The 14,247-nt window shown below is 35.8% G+C and overlaps 1 protein-coding gene across 1 annotated transcript in view; it reads right to left on the bottom strand.

Moving 5' to 3' along the window:
- LOC308418643 (vomeronasal type-2 receptor 26-like) overlaps positions 1–14,247 on the bottom strand; it is a gene marked incomplete at both ends in the record, with an annotated part of 49,811 nt that overhangs the window by 13,420 nt on the left and 22,144 nt on the right. The window lies entirely within an intron of this gene.

Raw genomic sequence — 14,247 nt, forward strand, 5'->3', positions numbered from 1 at the left:
AATCTCAACAAATACTGGAGATAAGAGATGATATAAACCAAATGTGCTTTATAGCAAATAGAAACCTGAAGGAGCCTTTTCAGCCCACAGTGAGGGCTGGGTCTCTGTCATCAGGACTCTGGATCTGCCAGGCAAAGCCTGTGTCCCCAGATTAGCTGCACAGGTGATATTACACCTGGACCAGCAGAGAGCCTGGGACACAATCCAGGGAAATATCACCAGGAGTTCTCAGAGCACAGACCTTGAGGTGCTCTCTTGAAAGGTGCCCTTTTAGGACTAGAGAAATGGCCAAGTCATAAGATCTACAGGAGAGATAGGTGCCAGTCAGTGACAAGAAGATAACCTATAATCACAGATAACAAGATGGCAAGAGGAAAGTAGAAAAATTTAAAAGGACAAGTAATATATAAAGGCACACCAAAAAGAACTACACCTGACTTCTCAACAGAGACTAGGAAAGCTTGAAGATCCTGGATAGACATCATAGAGACTCTAAGAGAACAGAAATGCCAGTCCAGGTTACTATATCCACCAAAAAACCCAATAACCATAGATGGGGGACCAAGATAGTGCAGAACAAATCTAATTATATACAATATCTGACCACAAATCCAGCTCTACACAGATAATAATGGAAACCCCATCTATTATCACACAGAGAGGGAATCTATACTCTAGGGAAACCAAGAAAATAACTATGCAAGATAACTGAAAAAAGAAAGACACAAACGTAATTATACCTCAAGAAACACAGATAACAGGAAACAAGAATCACTATTCCTTAATATATTTTAACATCAATGGACTCAGTTCCCCCAAGAAGAAATAGATTCTCAGATTGAATATGTAAGTAGGATTCAATATTTTGCTGCATTCAGGAAACTGATCTCAGAGACAAAGGCAGACACCACCTCAGAGTAAAAGGCTGGAAAAAGCTTCCAAGTAAATAGCAATAAGAAAACCTGAAATAGCAATTCTTATATTGAATAAAATAGACTTTAACAAAATTTTATCAAAAAGATAAGGAAGGACAATTTTTACACATTAAAGGAAAAAATTCTATCAAGATGAACTCTCAATACTAAACATCTATGCTCCAAATACAAGAGCATCCAAATTCATAAAAGAAACCCTAAAAAGCTCAAAAATATATTGCACCATACACAATAATATTGGGAGACTTCAAAATCCCACTTTCTTCAATAGACCGATCATGGAATCAGACACTGAACAGAGACACAGCGACATTAGCAGAGGTTATGAACCAATTGGAAACAACAGGCATCTGAGATCATTTCATCCTAAAAAAATATAATATACCTTCTTCTCAGCTCCTCACTGTAACTTTTCAAATAGTAAATGTAAAGTCACAAAACAAGACTCAACACATATAAGAAGATTGAAATATTCTCATGCATCCTATCAGATCACCATGGACTAAGGCAGGAATTTAATCATAAAAACGACAACAAAAAGCCCACATACACATGGAAGCTGAACAATGCTCTACCCAACAATAGGCTAGTCAAGGAAGAAATAAAGAAAGAAATTAAAGACTTTTCAGAATTTAATGAAAATCAAAGTGCAAATACAAAACAAATGGGATACAATGAAAGCAGTACTGAAAAAAAAATCTCATAGCTCTGAGTACTTATAAAAAGAAATTGGAGAAAGCATACACTAGCAGCTTGACAGCACACCTGAAAGCTCTAGAACAAAAAGAAGCAGATACATCAAAGAGCAATAGTTGGCTGGAAATAATCAAAAACATGGCAGAAATGGCCAGTAGAGAAAAATAATCATACAAAGAATAAACCAAACCAGAAGCTTTGAGAAAATCTACTAAATGGACAAACTCTTAGCAAGACTAACTAGAGGGCACAGAGAGAGTATCAAAATTAACAAAATCAAAAATGAAAGGGGAGACATAATGAGAGAAACTGAGGAAATTCAAGAATTTATCAGATCCTACTACAAAAGCCTATTCTCAACGAAACTGTAAACCTGGAAGAAATGGACAAATTTCTAGACAGATACCAGATACTAAAGTTAAGTGATGATCAGACAAACTATCTAAGCAATCCAACAACACATAGAGAAATAGTAGCAGCCATCAAAAGCCTCCCCCCCCCAAAAAAAATAATCCAGGACTATTTGGGTTCCCTGCAGAATTTTATCAGATATTCACTGAAGAGCTAATAACAATATGCTCGAAAATTTCCACAAAAGGGAGCCAGATGAACCACTACTCAACTCATTGTTGAAAGCCGCAGTAACTCTCATTCCTAAACTACACAAAGACCTACAAGGAGATATACAAAGCTCAAGTGCAAGTGGATAAACGATCTCCACATGAAACCAGGTACACTGAAACTATTAAAAGAGAAAGTAGGGAAAACCTTAGAACACATAGGCACAGTAGAAAATTTCATGAAGAGAACAACAATGGCTCATGCTCTAAAGTCAAAGATTGACAAATGGGACTTAATGATATTGCAAAGGTTCTGAAAGGCTAAGTACACTGTCAAGAAAACAAAATGGCAACCAACTTAGTGGGAAAACATCTTTACAAAGCCCACATCAGATAAAGGCCTAATATCCAAGGTATGCAAAGAACTCAAGAAGCTAGACACCAGAGAACCAATCAACCCTATTAAAAATGGGGTACAGAGCTGAAACACGTGTTCTCAATTTAAGAATATTGAATCGCTGAGAAGCATCTATGGAAGTGCTCGACATTATTAGCCATCAGAGAAATGCAAATCAAACAACCCTGAGATTCCATCTTACATCAGTCAGATTGGCCAAGATCAAAAATTCAGATGACAGCAGATACTGATGAGGAGGTGGAGAAAGTGGAACACTTTTCCATTGTTGGTGGGGTTGTAAACTGGTATAACCACTCTGGAAATCTTCTGGCAATTCCTCAGAAAATTGGACACAATACCAGTTATTCCACTTCTAGGCATATACCCCAGAGAAGCTACATCATACATTAAAGACATGTGTACCACAATATTCATATTAGCCCTATTTATAATACCCAGAATCTGGAAAGAACCCATATGTCCTTCAGTAGATGAATGGACACAAAAATTATGGTATATTTACACAATGGAGTACTACTCAGCTATCAGAAACGATGACTTTATAAATTCTTAAGAAAATGGATGCATCTAGAGAATATCATCCTGAGTAAGATAACCCAGTCACAAAAGAACAGACATAATATGCAGTCATTGATAATTGAATACTAACCCCAGAAAGCTCTGAATACCCCAGAAGCAGGTTTCAGACTATATTAAGTTCAATCAAAAAAAAAAAAAAAGATGAAAAAACCATTATGCTTAATCCTTACACACCAAGAAAACATTGACTAATTTCAGGTTACATCCTGTTTACATGTACTCTATGCTCATTGTTACTAGCAAGATCTTAATTCACACTATAAAACTTAAAAAAAACTAAGCACTGACAAAAATGTATTTGTATTCTTTTATGCAATAATGCTTAAAATTTGTACACTTATCTTTGTTTTTTAAAATAAAGTTGTTCATAAATAAAGACCTGCAAAGAGAGAGGATTTCAGTCCAATTTGTCTCATGAACATTGATGCAAAATTACTCATTAATATTCTTGAAAACTGAATCCACAAACACATCAAAACAATCTTTCAGCGTGATCAAGGCTTCATCTCTGGGATTCAGAGATGGTTCAATATACACAATTTCACCAACATAATTCACCATATAATCAAACTCAAAGGAAAAAAAACCACATGATCAACTCACTAGATGCCGAGGAAGCATTTGAAAAAATTCAACACCCCTTTATGTTAAAAATCTTGTAAAGGGCAGAAATCCAAGGCCCATATCTAAACATAATATAAGCAATTCACAACAAACCAATAGCTAATGTCAAACTAAAAAACCTTTAAGCAATCCCACTAAAATGAGGGAATAGACTAGGTAGCCTACTCTCCCACTACCTATTCAATATAGTACTGCAAGTTCTGGACAGAGCAATTGGACAGCAAAAGGAAGTAATAGGGATATAAATTACAAAGGAAGAAATCAAAATATCACTATTTGCCAATGACATGATTATATATTTAAGTGACCTCAAAAATTTCACCAGAGAACTTTTACTGCTGATTAACAACTTCAGCAAAGTGGCTCGATATAAAATTAACTCAAATAAATCAGTAGCCTTCCTCTACTCAAAGGACAAATATGCTGCGAAAGAAATTTTGTAAAAGATACTCTTCACAACAGTCACAAATAATATGAAATACCTTGGTGTGACCCTAACTAAGTAAGTGAATGATCTGTATGACAAGAACTTCAAGTCTCTGAAGAAGAAAATTGAAGAAGGTTTCAGAAAATGGAAAGATTTCCCATGTTCATAGATTGGAAGGATCAACATTGTAAAAAAGGGCCATTTTATCAAAAGCAATCTATCGATTCATTGCAATCCCCATCAAAATTCCTACTCAATTCTTCATAGAGTTGGAAAGAGCAACTTGCAAATTCATCTGGAATAACAAAAAAACCCAGAAGAGTGAAATCCATTATCAACCACAAGATAACTTCTACAGGAAGTACCATCCTTTACCTCAAGCTATATTACAAAGCAATTGCATTGAAAAATGTATGGTACTGGTACAGAGATAGGCATGTAGATCATTGGAGCAGAATAGAAGATTTAGAAATGAACTCTCACACATATGGTCACATAATCTTTAAAAGAGGAGGTGAAAACATTCAATGGAAAATGGACAGCCTCTTCAACCAATGGTGTTGGTTCAACTGCCATTCAGCATGGAGAAGAATGAACATTGATCCTTTCTTATCTTTTTGTACAAAGCTCAAGTGCAAGTGGACCAAAGATCTTCACATAAAACCAGATGAATGGAAACTCTTGTATGAGAAAGTGAGGAAAATTTAGAACACATTGGCACGGGGAAAACTTTCTGAACAGAACACCAGTGGCTAATGCTTTAAGGTCAAGAATCAATAAATTGGACTCCATGAGATTGCAAAATTTTTGTAAAGCTAAGGAGACCGTCAAGAAAACAAAATCAGCCAACAGATGAGGAAAAGATCTTTACGAATCCCACATCTGATAAAGGTCTAAAATGCTATATATACAAAGAACTGAAGAAATTAGGCTCCAGGGAATCAAAAAATTCTATTAAAAATTAGGTACAGAACTAAACAAAGAATTTTCAAATAAGGAATATCAAATGGCTGAGAAGCACCCAAGGACATGCTCAACATCCCTAGTCATCAGGGAAATGCAAATCAAAACAACCCTGAGATTCCACCTTACATCAGTCAGATTGGCCAAGATCATAAATTCAGATGACAGCAGATGCTGGTGAGGATGTGGAGAAAGAGGAACACTTCTCCATTTTATGTGGGATTGCAAACTCCTAAAACCACTGTGGAAATCAGTCTGGTTGTTCCTCAGAAAATTGGTCATAGTACTACCCATGGACCCAGTTATTACACTTCTGGGCATTTATGCCAAAGATTCTCCAACATATAATAAGGACCCATGCTCCACCATGTTCATAGCTGCTTTAATTTTAGTATCAAGAAGCTGGAATGTTCCCAGATGTCCTTTAGTAGATGAATGGATACAGAAATTGTGATACATATACACAATAGAGTACTACTCAGCTATTAGAAACAATGACTTTATGAAATTCCTAAGCAAATGGATGGATCTAGAAAATATTATCCTGAGTGAGGTATCCTAGTCACAAATAAAGAGACATAAAATGCAGTCACAAAAAATTGCATACTGGCTCCAGAAAGTTCTGAATCACCAAGAAACAACTCACAGACTACATGAAGCTCAAAAATGAAAAAAAAAGTAAAGAAAAAAAAAGAAAGGCAAAAAAATTGGAAGCCTTAGGCTTTTGTATAAGAAAAATAAAAATAAATGTATATCACCCTCCTAGTGTGTGTTATACCTAGACATTAAATCATTAAAAATTCAAGAGCTAATAATGTAGCTTTGTGGCAATTCTTGGTACTTAAAAATCATTATTTTTAATATTTATACTTCCAGAATACTTTTGTTCTTTCCATGTTATGTTTTGCTTTACATGTACTTTATGCTCATTTAAACTAGTGATATTTTAATGGATACTATCAAACCTTTAAAAAATCAAGTACTGATAAAAATATGCAGTCACTGATAGTGGGATGCTAACCCCAGAGGCTCGCACTGCCCCAGAAACAACTCACAGACTGTATGAAGTCCAAGAAAAAAAGAAAACAAAACAAAGCAAAGAAAGAGTCATGCTCAATCCTTATCCACCAAGAACACATTGACAAATTCCGGGTTGTACCCTGTATTACATGTACTGTCTGCTTATTGTAAAAAAAAAAATCTTTACACACCAAGAAAACTTTGACAATTTCCAGGTTGCATCTTGTTTTACATGTACTTTATGCTCATTGTTACTGGTAAGATCTTTATCACATTATCAAACCTTTAAAAAAAAGAAACAAGTACTGACAAAAATGTGTTGCATAATTTTATGCAAGAATGCTTAAATCTGTACATTTATCTTTGTTTTATAAAATAAAATTGTTAAAATATATTCATATAGTTTTATGTAATAAATCTTTTAAAATTTGTATATTTATGTTTGTTTTTTTTAAGAATAAAATTGTTTAGTTAAAATGATACCTGCAGGAGAACAAGGGATATAAAATAGAAAACAAAAATTCAAAATATTATTATTTGCAGAAGATATTATTACATATATAAGCAACCTAAATCAGGGAACTCCTATGACATATAAAACACTTTCAGGCATGTAGAGGGCCACAAGATTAACTCAAAAGAATTATCAGCCTTCCTATATAAAAAAGAGAAATAGATTGAGGAAAAAAATCAAGAAAACAACACAGTTCACGATAGGCACAAAAATATAAAATATGTTTTGTTAACCAAGAAATAAAGCCATAAATTTTTATCATAAAACTTTAAGTCTTTGAATAAAGAAATATAAGAAGCTATTTAAAAAAGGAATGATCTCCCATAGTCATGAATCTGTAGAATTAACATAATAAATCAAGAACTATCACCATCCTTAATTTTAAATTGCAGCATAGTTCTATAGTAATTAAACCCACAAACTATTTTCATGAAATCACACATGTTTCACAATGGAAAAGAAGTGAAGATCCAGAAATAAATTCACACACCTGTGAACAACTAATTTTTAATAAGGAAGCCAGAAATACAAAGTCAAAAGCAAAAGAAGCATCTTCAAAAATGGTGCCATTTAATCTGGATGTCTTTATGTTAAAAATGGTGAATAGATCCATATATATCACCCCGTACAATTAATAGTCATTAAACCAGACACACTGAACTTGATGGAAGGAAAATTAGGAAACAGCCTTTCACATATTAGCACAGAAAACAATTTCCTAGATAGAGCATTGATAGTGTAGGTACTAAGATCAACAATTAGTAAATGAGATCTCATGAAACAAAATGGTTCTGCAAGGCAACGGACAACTTCAAAAGATCAAAATGTCAGTTTACATAATGAGAACTGATTTATACCAACTCTTAGTCTGACAAAGAATGAACTGTCCAAAATATATGCAGACCTGATGATACGAGGCAGCAAGAAAACACACAATCTACATTTTTAAAAAATGAGATACATATCTAAATAGAGAATTCTTGACAGACGAATATCAAAAAACCAAAAAACACTTAAAATAATATTTAACCTTCTTAACCATTAGAAAAATGCAAATCAAAACTACTTTGAGAATCCATCTAAGACATGTCAGGACAGCTAAGATTAAATGTACAAGTGACAGCTCATGATGGTGAGAAGATGGAGCAATGGGGACATTTCTACATGGATGAAAGAAGTTCAAATTTGTACAGCAATTATAGAAATAATTATTATGGGTCCACAAAAAATTGGGAATTGATATACCTCAAGATCCACCTATACCACTCTTAGGCATATACCCAAAGGATAGTCTATCCTACTATAAGGACACTTTCTCAATTAGTTTAGAGTGGCTTTATTTATAAAATCCGGAGACTGGAATAACCTAGCCATTTCTCAACTAAAGAATGGATAAACAGTGTGGTACATTTACACAATGAAATATTACTCAGGTGTTATAAATATGACATTGTGAAAATTGCAGGCAAATGAATGGAACTAGAATATATCCAGAGTGAGGCATCCTAGATCCAATAAGACAAACATGACATGCACTTCCTTATACATGGTTATTTGCTGTAAAATAAATGATAATCATATTATAATCCACAAACCCAGAGGGCCTAAGTAACAAGTATAGCTCTAGGGTGGGAGTCACATGAATATCCCTGGGAAGGGAAAATAGAATATATTTGGTGGGTAGGCTAGAGGGTGAGTGGAGATGGAAACAAGAAGGCAAATGTTTGAGGAAGGAGGTGGAGAAGGTCTGGACAGAAAGAGACCGAATAGTGGAGCATATAGGGACATTGCCAAAACCAATTGGTGTGGAAACTGTCTGTTATCTATGAGAGTGACATTAGTGAGGATTCCTAGTAATGGACTATATGGAATAGGAACTGGCCATCTTCTGTATGTAGGCAAAGCTCCTACTGGTGTAGCTTGATCACCCATCCAGCCAAAAGACGTTGGAACCCCAACCTCTACTGACAGCAATATGTGCTTTGGATAAAAATCTGTGTGAGTGACCAAGCAATGACTGGTATAACTTGAGACTTAAACCAGGATAGGTAACTCATGTCAGACACTGCCTGAATGGCCAGGAACCTGAAGCTCAGTGTCTCAGTGATATAAGATAGAACCAAAGCCAACAGAACCCAGCAACAGCAACAAGATGAAGAACAGATTCCTAAGGATATTTTTACATATTTCTGGAGTGGTACCTATTCCAGTTTTTATTAGAAACTTTATCTAGCAGCTGATGGAAGCAGATGCATAGACCCACAGCCAAATATTAGGCAGTTTCCGTAGATCCCATGGAAGACTGGAAGATAGTATTGTAGGATCCAGAGTAGTTTGAATACCAGGAGAACACAGCCAACAGATTCAACAAAGCAGGGCTCATAATGTCTCACAGAGACTGAATTGAAAAGCAGAGAGCCTGCCCATGTCTGCACTAGGTTCCTTTGCATTCATGTGTGGTTGTTTATCTGGGATGGTTGAGGGACTTTGAAATATAGGAGAGAGTGTGCCTCTGACTCTTTTGACTCCACAGGAGACTCTTTTTCTTCCACTGGGTTGCCTCAATCATATTACAAACAAATTTAGAAAAGTAACTAAAATATGCCTATAGTGAAACATGTAAGATATTGAAGAAGACTGAAGAAATATAGACAACAAATCAAGGATTAAAAGAGTTAATATTGTTAAAAAGTCTTCATTACTCAAAAGGTTGAACAGATTAAGGCAATGTCTTCCAAAAATTAAAAGAGGTTTGTAATTAGATTAACAATGTCTAAAATCTCCATAGGAGAGAAGAACCAAAAGGAAGTCACACACCTTTTACAAATTTGATCAAGAAGAAGTAAATTAAAGCATTGTGTTTCTCATCCCAAATAGTTTTATAAAATTGCAGCCATACAAGTATGGAATATACCATAAACACATAGCTGAAGAACTAAACAGAAATCCAGAAACTAAGTGAATACACAAGACTCTAAAACATCCAAAGGCTGAAATGTTGTCTCTTCCACAAATGCTGATGTAGAAACAGGACATCAACATGTAAATAAGCGGAGGTGGATCTTTTGTTTTTCTGATACACCAAATAAAAACAGATCAAAACCTTGGAGTAAAAGCTCCTTGAGTAAAACAGACAAGAAAGTCAATCTGTTTAAAGACATTGGACTGACCACCCACCACCAGGATTAGCAGTGAGCCAGTGGTGAGCCAGCCTGCTGTCCCACTTTCCCCCTCCTTGCCCCAGCTTGCTCCAGGGAACCAGTAACCCTGCATCTGGCTATTCCAAGCTGAACAACAAGTAGTGAGGAACTGCACTCAGACCACCCACCACCAGGAAGAGCAGTGAGCCAGTGGAACAGCAGTGAGCCACTGGTAAGCCAGTGGTGATTCAGGGACACAGGACTGGAGCAGCCATGAACCAGCAGTGAGCCAGCAGCAACCCAGCAGTGATCAAGCAGTAATCCAGAGACAAAAGACTGAAAAGAAAATGGCAAAAAGAAAGAGAAAGAACATACCCCAGGGAAACCAAGAAAACCTGGCAACACCAGCACCCAGCTCTCACATCACAGGAAATAGCAGAATGCCAAACACACCAGAAAAAGAAGACGAAGACCTAAAATCATACCTCAAGATGATGATAGATATCCTTAAAAAAGAACTGGAAGAAAAGCATAAAGAATTTAAAAGCTTTTAAAGAGGAAACAAGAAAAACACTCAAAGAACTTAAAGAACTAGAGGAAAACAGAACCAAAGAGATGAAGGAATGGAAGAAGGAATTTAAAACAGAAATAGACACAATAAAGCAAACACTAAAAGAGACAACTTTAGAGGTAGAAAACCTATAAAAGAAATCAGTTGTCACAGATGCAAGCATTTCTAATAGTCTACAAGAGATGGAAGAGAGAATCTCGGGAGCCGAAGACAACATTGAAAACATAGACAAAACAGTCAGAGAGGATGCAAAAACCAAAAAGCTCCTAACCCAAAATGTCCAGGAGATCCAGGACACAATGAGAAGACAAAACTTAAAGATAATAGGAATAGAGGAGGGCGAAGATATCAACTAAGAGGCACAGTAAATATCTTACACAAAATCAAAGAAGAAAACTTACTTACCCTTAAGAATGAGATGACCTTCAAGCCTACCGAACTCCAAATAGATTGGATCAAAAAACAAACTCCTGCTGACACATAACAGTCAAAATGCCAAGGGCCCAAAGAAAACAAAAAATATTAAAAGCAGTATGGGAAAATGGCCATGTAACTTGTAAAGGCAGACCAATCAGAATCACACCCGAATTCTCAACAGAGACTATGAAAGCTAGAAGAGCCTGGTCAGACATCATGCAGACCCTAAGAGAGTACAGGTGAGAGCCAAAGCTGCTATACCCAGCAAAACTCTCAATGACCATAGATGGAGAGACTAAGATATTCCAAGACAAAACTAAATTTACACAATATCTGAAAACAAACCCAACACTACAAGAAATTATAGGTGGAAAACTGATTACAATGAGGGAAACTACATCCCAATAAAAACATGAAAACTTCTAAGCAGGAAAACCAAAAGAAGAACGACATATAGGCACGATTCAACCTCCAAAACCTACAATAGCAGGAAAGAGCAACCACAATTCCTTGATATCTGTTAACATATATGGACTCAATTCCCGAATAAAAAGACATAGGCTATCAGACTAAATACATAAACAAAACCCAGCAATTTGTTGCATACAAGAAACTCATCTCAGAGACAAAGACAGACACTATCTCAGAGTAAAAGGGTGGGAGAAAACCTTCCAAGCAAATTGACCCAAGAAGCAAGCTGGAGTCGCCATTCTAATAATGAACAAAGCAGCTTTTCAACCAAAAGTTATCAAAAATATAAGGAAGGACACTTTACACTCATTACATGGGAAATTTGTCAGGAGGAACTCTTAATCCTTAACATATATTCTCCAAATACAAAAGCACTGGTATTCATAAAAGAAACCCTACTAAAGCTCAAAACATACTTTGTGCCCTACACAATAATAGTGGGAGTCCTCAATACCCCACTCTCACCAATGGACAGATCAGGGAAACAAAAACTGAACAAGGATACTGTAAAACTAGCAGAGGTTATAAACCAAATGGTTTTAATAGATATCTACAGAAAATATCATCCTAAAAAAAAGAATATACCTTCTTCTCCGCACCTCATGGCACCTTCTCAATAATTGACCACATAATGGGTCACAAAAGGAGCCTCAATAGATATAAGATTGAAATACTCCCATGCATCCTCTCAGATCACTATGATCTACTGCTGGTGTTTAACAACAACAAAGACAACAAAAAGCCCACATACACATGGAAACTAAACAATGCTCTGTTAAACAATAGCAGGGTCTAGGAAGAAAAAGAAAGAAACAAAGGATTTTCTAGAATTCAATGAAAACAAAAACACAACATATCCAAACCTATGGGATGCAATGAAAGCAGTAATGAGAGGAAAACTCATAGCTCTGAGTGCTTCCAAAAAGAAACTGGAGAGAGCACACATCAGTAACTTGATAGTATAGTTGAAAGCTCTAGAACAAAAGGAAGCTGATACACCCAAGAGGAGTAGACTGTAAGAAATAACCAAACTTAGGGCAGAAATTGACCAAATAGAAACAAAAAGAACCATTGAAAGAATCAACAAAACCAAGAGTTGATTCTTTGAGAAAATCAACAAGATTGATAAACGCTTAGCCAGACTAACTAGAGGGCAAAGAGAGAGTATTCAAATTAACAAAATCAGAAAGGAAAGTGGAGAAATAACAACTGAAACTGAGGAAATTCAAGAAATCATCAGATCATACTACAAATGCCTATACTCAGCAAAGCTGGAAAATCTGGAGGACATGGATTAATTCCTAGACCGATACAAGTTACTAAAGTTAAATCAGGTGCAGGTAAACCATCTAAATAATCTCATAACACCTAAAGAAATAGAGGCAGTTATCAAAAGCCACACAACCAAAAAAAAAAAAAAAAAAAAAAAAAAGCCCAGGTCCAGAATGGTTTAGTGCAGAATTTTATCAGAAATTTATTGACGACATAATACCGATACTCTCCAAACTATTCCATGAAATGGAATCAGATGGAAAACTACCCAACACATTTTTTGAGGCTATAATAACCCTCATTTTTAAACCACACAGAGACCCTAAAAGGAAAGAGAACCTCAGACCAATATCACTTATGAACATTGATGCAAAAATACTCAACAAAATCCTTGCAAACTGAATCTAAGAATATATCAAAACGATCATTAACCATTAAGCAGGCTACATACCTGGCATGAAGGGATGGTTTACCATACAAAAATCCATCAACGTAATCCACCATAGAAATCAACTCAAAGAAAAAAACCAAACTGACATCTCACTAGATGCTGAGAAAGCATTTGACAAAATTCAACACCCCTTCATGTTAAAAGACTTGGAAAGAACAGGAATCCAAGGCCCATACCTAAACATAATAAAAGCAATATACAGCAAACCAACAGCTAACATCAAACTTAAGGTTGGAAAACATGAAGCAATCCTACTAAAATCAGGGACTCTACAAGGCTGCCCATTCTCCCCCTACCTACTCAACATAGTACTGGAAGTCCTGGCTGGAGCAATAGACAGCAAAAGAAAATCAAAGGGATACAAATTGAAAAGGTAGAAGTAAAAACATCACTATTTGCAGATGACATGATAGTGTACTTAAGCTACCCCACAAATTCCACCAGAGAACTCCTACAGCTGATAAACAAGTTCAGCAAAGTGGCTGGATATAAAATTAACTCACAAAAATCAATAGCCATCCTATATTCAAAGGACAAACATGTGGAGAAAGAAATTAGGGAAAAGATACCCTTCACAATAGTCACAAAAACTATTAAATACCTTGGTGTGGCTCTAATTAAGCAACGAAGGACCTGTATAACAAGAACTTCAAAGCTCTAAAGAAGGAAATCGAGGAAGATCTCAGAAAATGGAAAGATTTCCCATGCTCATGGATTGGAAGGATCAATATTTTAAAAATGACCATCCTACCAAAACCAATCAACAGATTCAATGCAATCCCCATCAAAATTCCAACCCAGTTCTTCACTGAGTTAGAAAGAGCACTGTGCAATTTTATTTGGGCCAAGAAAAGACCTAGAATAGAGAAATCCATCCTTAACAACAAGAAAATATCTGCGGGAATCACTAACCCTGTCCTCAAGCTATATTAGAAGGCAATTGTCCTGAAAACAGCATGGTACTTATACAGAAATAGGCATGTGCATCAATGGAATAGAATAGAAAATACAGAAATGAGCCCTCATGTATATGGTCACCTGATTTTTGACAAAGGAGCTGTAAACATTCAATGGAAATAGGACAGCCTATTTAACAAATGGTGTTGGGCCAACTGGCACTCAGCATGCAGAAGAATGAGAATAGACCCGTTTTTATCTCCTTGTACAAAGCTCAAGTGCAAGTGTATCT

This window comes from Micromys minutus, assembly GCF_963924665.1.
Source record: "Micromys minutus genome assembly, chromosome: 3".
NCBI classification, from domain to species: Eukaryota; Metazoa; Chordata; class Mammalia; order Rodentia; family Muridae; genus Micromys; species Micromys minutus.